This window comes from Setaria italica, chromosome V, assembly GCF_000263155.2.
Source record: "Setaria italica strain Yugu1 chromosome V, Setaria_italica_v2.0, whole genome shotgun sequence".
Classification (NCBI taxonomy): Eukaryota; Viridiplantae; Streptophyta; class Magnoliopsida; order Poales; family Poaceae; genus Setaria; species Setaria italica.
In genome coordinates this window covers 28,367,222-28,375,881 of record NC_028454.1, presented here as the reverse complement: position 1 = coordinate 28,375,881, position 8,660 = coordinate 28,367,222, and positions in this window count along the sequence as shown.

Genomic DNA, 8,660 nt, shown 5'->3' with positions numbered 1-8,660 from the left:
TTTAACCCCTAAATACACTGTTATCTCGTCATTTCATGTGCCAAACTTCCTCCAATGAACCTCAAATTCAACCACGTCATTCTTAAATATATTTCCACCGAGTCATCTACGAAATCCCAAAAAATACTCCTCATTTCATATTTTTAGTCGCTCCCTCCCTTCGAGCTCAACGGGTAAAAACTTTATCTTCTCTAACTTATTGTGCGCTTGCTTGTGTGTGCTGTAGATCGCGCAGTGATCGCGGAGGTGCCCAAAGAGGAGCTTGAAGCCCAGTACCGCGAGCCGGAGCCCGAACACCCGTACCGCGAGCAGGAACTCCCGGAAGGCTTTGTGGACGGCAAGTCCAATCTCATCCTTTGATGCATATTTATCCCAGTTTTTCAAACACAACCTATTGGCCTGTTTTATAAAATTGCACATTATTTTACTGCTGAAACATGATTGGATAGCCACCTCTTGATTGTTATGATTATTCCTTGATTGTCCTATAATTATCTTGAAATATGATTTGCTCTGTTTGGATGATAATTACTGCTAGAATGCTTAGGACCTTATTAATCAATTTAATCTTGACTGCAATATGTTTTGTTAAAGAATAAATGTGTGAGTATTTTTAAAAGGGAAAATGGGTTTTCGAAAATAAAGGAAAGAAATGCTTAGATGAGATAGATGGATGTTTCTTGTGTGAAATACCAATAAGTTGGGCTCGTACCTTTGTGGTTGAGCAAGGTTGGGAGATATCCATCTTGTCACAATTAATGACCAAGTTGATGTGTCATCTTGCCTAACCCAACCATCGTGCAACCACTTGACCGTTGTATGCGGCGACGACTTATCATAAATTCCACTAGCTAGTCTGTTAGCCATCAGAAGAGCTGGTGAGCAACGGGAGACCATGGAGAAGGAGTAAGAACTGTGTGAACTTAGATCCCAGTTGAGACCTCATTGGTAGGTCATTAAATCCTTGGTTGCTTCCGTGTTGGCTAGTTAGGCTTAGCTAAGGTGGGTAATAGCTTTCATAGGATGTGCACCGACACTAAGGTGATCGTGCTGCGGTACCCTACTTGTCGGTAAAGTGTATAACCTCTGCAAAGTTAAAACCTATCCGGGTAGCCATGTCCACGGCATTGGACGAGTTACAACTTGGTCACATAACTAGTTCTTGGAGATGGATGGTTTTCATGGCGTGTGTTAGATTTTGGAAGTGTCCGGCAGTTGTGCCGTGAGCTACTGCGGACGGGGAGTCCGGTAGCATTAAAACTCGGATCCTTGGTGTAGGATCAACCCCACTTAATATTTTGGATATTAAATAAATGCTTTGTAAAAACTCTTTTGAAAATGAACCCTTGCACGTGTTGAAAATCTAGATTTATTGCAAATAATCCTTAGCCTTATCAATGAATTATCCTGTGCATATTCTTAATTGTATCCCCCTACATGGATGGGGTTGGACTTGTTGAGTATTTTGTACTCACCCTTGTTTTTGTTGCTTCAGAGGAAGACCCGGACTTTATCGTCGAGGATTTCGAGTAGGAGGTCGCTTCCGCACCCAACGCTGCCTGTGGTATTAGCCTTTGCAGAATGCTTCTGCTGCCATGTAGTCCTGAGTGCTGTCTCTTGATAGTAGTTTGGCTCGCTGCTGTTGTTTATTTACTTATCATTTTGGTGTGCCTTTCGCGCCCACTCCCTCGGGAGTTGTACGGTTTATGAACCATCTATTGAATAAATGTGTTATCAGCCTACTGAGATTGATATTTGTATCACATTTAGTCTCTACTTATGTGGGGACGCTTCAGGTGACAACATATTGGAGTAGAGGTGTCTCCGAAGGAACTGAAGAGGTTAAGAGAAAGGAAAAGATATGCTGAATGACTTTGAAAGACAACAGAAAATATTAAAAAATAACAATGGACGGCACAATAAAATTTCTAAACAAGGTACTATATTCTAGCTATTTTCTCAAATTCCATTAATTGTTTTATACTATATAAATTATATATTGTTCCATTTTTAGGTGAATGTTTCAGATATAGGGTTACAGACCCCTATTGGAACATTGCAGTCCGTGGTAGCCTAGTTGGGGTCTTGTCCAAAAACAAGGGGTTCTATTAATAATGAAAATGCCGAACCAAACCAATCTGGTTTATGGGAACCAAACAATCCACTGCACGGAATAGAAGGTAACTTTAAATCACTTGGTCCTCCCTATGATTTTCATTGTACGTTGACAGTATCCCAATAAATATATTGTATTCTATTCTGCAATGAAATAGAGAATGATTTAGATGAGATGGATCCTGATCAAGAAGGAGATGACAAGTTGGATGATGATGAAGCGAGGGTATTTTACCAATAAGGTACGTTATATATTATTGAAATGAATGTAACTTTCCTCTCGCAATAAGATGGTTTATAATTAATTATTGGTCTGTGGTAGATATCCATTACAAGTATTATAGAGATCCGGACATGGCTTCTAAGGGTCTTGACCCATTTGATGGAGTGTACATGAACCTTCCTAAGAAGCATCATGTGTTGAAGAAGGCCAAAAACTGTGAGTTCTACAATGCTAAGAAGTTCCCTGGTGAAGGACCTGCTTTTTGTTGTAGGAATGGGAAGGTCCACATATATATCCTAGAAGTTCCGTCTGAGCTTCGCCGGTTATTTATGAGTCAAACGGACAAGGATGCAAGGTATTTCAGAAAGCACATACGATACTTCAACTGACATTCCTCTTTCACCAGCTTCGGGGTTTCCATTGATCGCCATCTCGCGTCTGCAAGAGGTACTGGTGTGTATACCTTTAAGGCACATGGCCAGATTTACCATAAGCTCAATCCACTTGTGCCGGGTGGGAAAGGGCCACGCCATATGCAGCTCTCATTTATGACACGAATGATAGTATTGCTCATCATGTTAAGAGATCCCTTAATCTTGATGAGAACCTGATCCGCTTGATCCATGGTATTTTATGGGACAATCTGTACGTCCAAGTGTTCACGAGCCTAGGTACTCTTACAAATATTCAAGAGTACACGATTGAGCTGAATACCAAGATTTCTGTTGATGAGAGGAGATTAACGCACCCAAAATGGCAGATTGCGGCTATCTGGGTTGATGCCAATGACTCTCGGCACAGGTTCTCCCGAAGCATTGTGATATATGGAAAATCATATGATCCACACTATATTAGGGCGTACCATGGCTGTTACGACCCATTGGCATATCCTTTGTTTTTCCCTGGTGGTGAGACTGTCTGGGAGGACAAGACGATAGAGTTTCGAGTTCCACCACCATCAAAGCCAAAGCGGAAGTATACTAAGCGTAAGAGGAAAGGTATGCGTATTCCACCTTTGTTTCGTACTTCGTCCATATTTTCATTGCACTCACTGTATGAAATCTGATGATTTATGCTATAACATAGATGGAACTGAAGTCGATGTGGGTGACCGTACAAAGAATGACGACTGTGTTGTGCAAGGACATACAAAAAGAGCCGCTCGTGGTATGTACTATTTTTCATGTGCTTTCATACACATTTCACTTCGCTGTATTTATAGAGTATTTATTTACTATTGCCTCATAGATCCGCATATTGATGAAGAAGATGACACGGCATATGGTGACTACATCAATGAGGAAGGTGTGTATGCTGACGTGCCATATTATATAGTTCGTAAATCTAAGATTGAAAAGTAAGATGACGATTCGATTTTCCATAATTTTATAGGAGGTGGTCATGATAGTGATAATGAGGAAAACTTGTACGACGATGTTGAGGGCCTAGGTTGAGGGTCTAGGTACGAGTTTTAGATCATCTGCATCTATTATAAAATGCTGGAAAAGATTGAAGATGGATTGTTTTACCTAATAAATATGTTCACATATATATATTTGTTTTAGACACTGGAGGATCACGTCTTTATGTCAGTGCGAGGGAATACAAGTGTTACAAGCTGCAGATCCATGAAGGACAGTTCAACATGTTCTTTCATGCTGGGCATCTTTTCCAACAATTGTTGGTTGGTTGGTACGTTAAGGTTGAGTCAATGCGTCTAGATTGGTATTCGAAGCCGGAACACTAGGCGTTGATTCGTGCGGATCTGTATCATGTGAGATTTGTTTTCTTTCCATTCGTGCGGATCTATATGAGTGTACATAAAGATTGTCAAATTAACAAATATATTATGTACTATGTGATGATCAGGGACTGCTTGATACTCTCACCACTGGAGAGGCTAAAGCTTCCAAAGTAGGGCTTAGGATTGTTCTGAGCAAAGATTTTCCTGGAAGTGATCGTGATGTTCAGTCAAGGTTCATGGATGCAATGACTTTGGTCGCATGGTACGGGAAGCCTAATTATTTCATGACGATGACATGCAATTCTTATTGGGATGAAATAATGGCAGAGTTGTTGCCTGGGCAGATGCCACAGGACCGTCCCGATATTGTTGCCAAAGTGTACCATGCTAAACTATTAGATCTCCCTGATTTCTTGATCAAGAAGGGGCATCTTGGCACTGTGGCAGCATGGGCACATGTAACAGAGTTCCAGAAGAGGGGTTTGTTAGACGAGCACTTTCTGTTGGTTATGGAGGTTGGAAGCAAGTTAAAGAGGCCTGATGATTATGATAGGTACATACCAGCAGAAATTCCCGACCCCAATAAATATCCTTAGTTGCACCAGCTTGTTGTCAAGCATATGATGCACGGTCCTTGTGGTACTCTTAACAAAGAATGTCCATGCATGGTCGACGGTCAGTGTCATTTCCGCTATCCTCGGCAATTGAAAGAAACGACGCAACAAGGCAAGGACACCTATCCAATATATAGAAGAATGGACGATGGGCAGAAAGTGAAGGTTAGACGGGAGGAATTGGATAATAGGTGGGTGGTGCCTTATAATCCAGTGCTCCTTATGAGGTATAACTGCCATATCAATGTTGAGATTTGTAGCAGCATCAAGTCAGTTAATTATCTCTACAAATACATATATAAAGGTCATGATTGGGCATCATTTACCGCTAATGCAAAAGGAAATGAGCACATGGTAATTAATGAGATCAAGCAGTACCATGATCCAAGAATGATTATAGCTGTAGAAGCAGTCTACAGGTTGTTTGGTTTTAAGTTGTATTCAATGTGGCCACCTGCCCTGTAGATGCAAGTACACCTTCCTAGTTTGCACATGGTTGCCTACTGCTGGCGCTAAAAATCGGCCGATTGATCCTCAGTTTCAGACACACGACCCAGGACAATCTGCTTAACTCCTGTTCGGATTATCGCCCTGGTGCAGTTCGCACGGCGTGCTAGTCAATCTAACCTGTTGATTGACAAGGAAACAAAAGTATTAAATTCCAAGGGCTCCGATCGGCTAAAGTTCTGATCTATCTTTAAAAGCGTATCGGCGAATCGGTCAATTTACTGTAGATGTGACCAGCTATAAAACAGGCGATACCACGTAGCGATTGTAAAGAAAAGCTACTAGAGCAAACTAAACAACGCTAGAGAAGTAACACTTGAGACAGATCTAATCGGCTATATGATAACGAAGAATAAAAGTGATAAAAGCCGACAATTCGTACCTCAAGCTGGATAACTGATGATAACAACTAAAATAACAGGTAAGACCTACGATTTTAGTTGATATCGATAACTGGTGAATAAATCTAAACGAAACGATAACGATGCGCCTGAAGTTAAAGCCTAGATGTTACTCGATAAGCGGAACTTACAGAATCGGCCAGAGATCGTGTCGATGCAGTCCTGCCAACCCGTACGAACTCGTGAAGAAAAAAGTATTTTGGCGAAGTCGTCGACTTGAAAGTAAAGTATGAGGAAAAAGTAGGGCCCTGTTTGGAGTCGCTTATTTCCCGCTTATTGGTGGAAATAAGCGATAAACCCACCCAAACGCCTTGCTTATTCCCCGCTTATCAGGTAAGCCGCTTAGTGGAAAATCCGAAATACAACTAGCACCCCGCTTATCTCATACGCGGGTCAGACCACGCTTCTGGGGCAAGCGGAGCAATTTTCCCCCGAATACCCTCGGGCAAAGGCCTCCAGGCGATGGCTGGCGCTCCAGATCCCGCCGCCGGCGCTCCAGATCCCGGCGCCGCCCCCCTGCAGATCCCGGCGCCGCCCCTGGGGTCGGCCGGCCCGCTTCCCTACCTCCGGCGGCCGCCCCTGCCAGGCTCCCGCCGCGGGCCGCCTCGCCGCGGGCCGCCTGGGCGCCGCCCCCGCCGCCCCCGGCGCCGGACGCCCCCGCCGCGGGCCGCCTGGGCGCCGCCCCCGCCGCCTGGCCGCCGCCCCGCCGCCGAACGCCCCCGCCGCCTGGCCGCCGGACACCCCCGCCGCCTGGCCGCCGCCCCGCCGCCGGACGCCCCCGCCGCCCCGCCGAAGGGGTGTCCTTCCGTTGCAGTCCCCTTGAAGTAAGTTTCTGGTTCCATCTCAATGTCAACAGAGCCTGCCAACATTTATGGTCTAAGGATGGGAGACATTGGGTAATATAAACATATGGTGGTTTACTGGAAAATGCTAGTAGACAGTTTGGAGGAATTCGATCTTGAGATCGCAGAGGACTAGTGAATTATACAGCAGAGAGTGGTTGTTGTGGTTAGCACAATAAACCTCGATAGCCTAATACAAGACCATGTAATTTCTATTTAACAAACTCCAAAAGCATTAGAATTATTGTCTTCTACTCAGATTCACAATAAAAATGAGCTATTATCAGCCTTAGGGGCATTCAGGTCAATTTACCAACCAGGACAGACAATCGACACAAAATAATCAGGATTGCCAAACACCCTGCTTATTCAGACAGCAGATTCTCCAGGCAGCGGCTTATCAGATAAGCTTGCTTGCCAGATAAGCGAGTTCCAGAAAAGCGACTCCAAACAGGGCCTAGATTGGTTGTATTGATTGATGTGTTCTTTTTATAAACCTCTAGAGGTGGCTATTTATAGCCTGTTACAACTGATTTCCTAACCGACTAGGATCTATCTCTAATTTTAAATGATAACAAATATTTACAAACACAGCTCGTACCAGAGTTGGTTATTATCTTCCCACGGGCCAATCTCCTTCTTCAGCTGATCTTTTTCCTAGCCCACCTTAGGCCCATATTGGTCAAGCCGCTCCAGCTTCCAATCGGCCAACCTTCACCGATCCCTTTTGCCAGTCGGCCGAAAGACTGTAGCTTCAATCGGCCGATTCCTAACTGTAGCTTTTAGCCCGCCGCATCGGCCCGCCTTTCTCCTTCTTTGACACCGATTCAAAAGACATGTCAAAATCCGACGTTAACACCTACAAGTCAATAGACAACCTGAAAGATGTTGTGTGCAGCGTCAAAAATCCTAGAGGCCAATGCTAACTGAGTACTTCAAGATGAATGCAACTAATCCTAAGGCCCACCAGTACCTGTACAAGGAGTTTCCAGAGTACTTCACATGGAACAAGTCTGGAAAATATTGGAAACCCATATTTGCAAAAAGCAGGCTTTAGATCGGTAGATTGGTGTATGTAAATCCGTCTGAAGGTGATAGATACTACCTTTGGGTGCTGCTGAACCATGTGAGGGGTGCAGCCTCATATGAGAACCTCAAAACATGGTGTTGTATTACATATGAGACTTTTAGAGCAGCTACTGAAGCCATGAGATTTGTAGATACTAATAAGTCATTAGATGAGTGTCTGACTGAATGTGCCATGGTCAGGTTTTCTTCTTCTCTCCATAGGCTTTTTGCCACTATTATGGTTTTCTGCGAGTGCACCAATATACGCCATCTTTGGGACAAACATTATGAATCACTGGCTGAGGATTTCCGGTGTGCTAATGACAACAACACTGTGGTTTAGCAGATGATGCTCCGTGATATTTCTTACCATCTGACGTCCATGGGAAAAGACATCAAGCACTATGTTCTTCCAGAACTACATGAGTTAGGTTAGTTTTTTATCTAAATTTTGTATGGAAAAAACTTAATTTTACCCCTCTAAATTTTGCATGTCATTTGTATAATTGGTAATAATGTTGATAAGTTTCCTTATTTTGTGCAAACGATCAACGCTCTAAAGATCATTATAGGGAGCTTACAGAGGAGCAGAATCTCGGTTATGAAGAGGAACACCTGGAGATCATAGATACACTTAATGCAGAACGAAGGGCAGGTTTCGAGGAGATACTTGACCATGTTATCAAGGGCAGGGGATAGATTTTCTTTGTGGACGGTCTCGGCGGCACCGGTAAGACCTATCTATATAAAGCATTGCTTGCAAAGGTGCGCTCTATGGATCTTATCGCTGTTGCTATAGCAACATCTAGTATAGCAACATCCATTATGCCTGGTGGACGCACTGCGCACTCTCGGTTCAAGATTCCAATCAAGTTAGGTGATAACACTACGTGTAATTTTACAAAGTAGAGTGGGACAACCGAATTGCTTAGGAGAGTATCTCTGATAATTTGGGATGAGGTAGCAATAACTAAGAGACAGGCAGTTGAGGCACTAGATAGGACACTGCAAAATGTAATGGAGTGTACCCAACCATTTGGTGGTAAGGTAATGTTGTTTGGAGGTGACTTTAGATAGGTTCTTCTTGTTGTGGCCCGTGGTACAAGAGCACAGGTTACTGATGCTACTTTGCTCAGGCCATACATA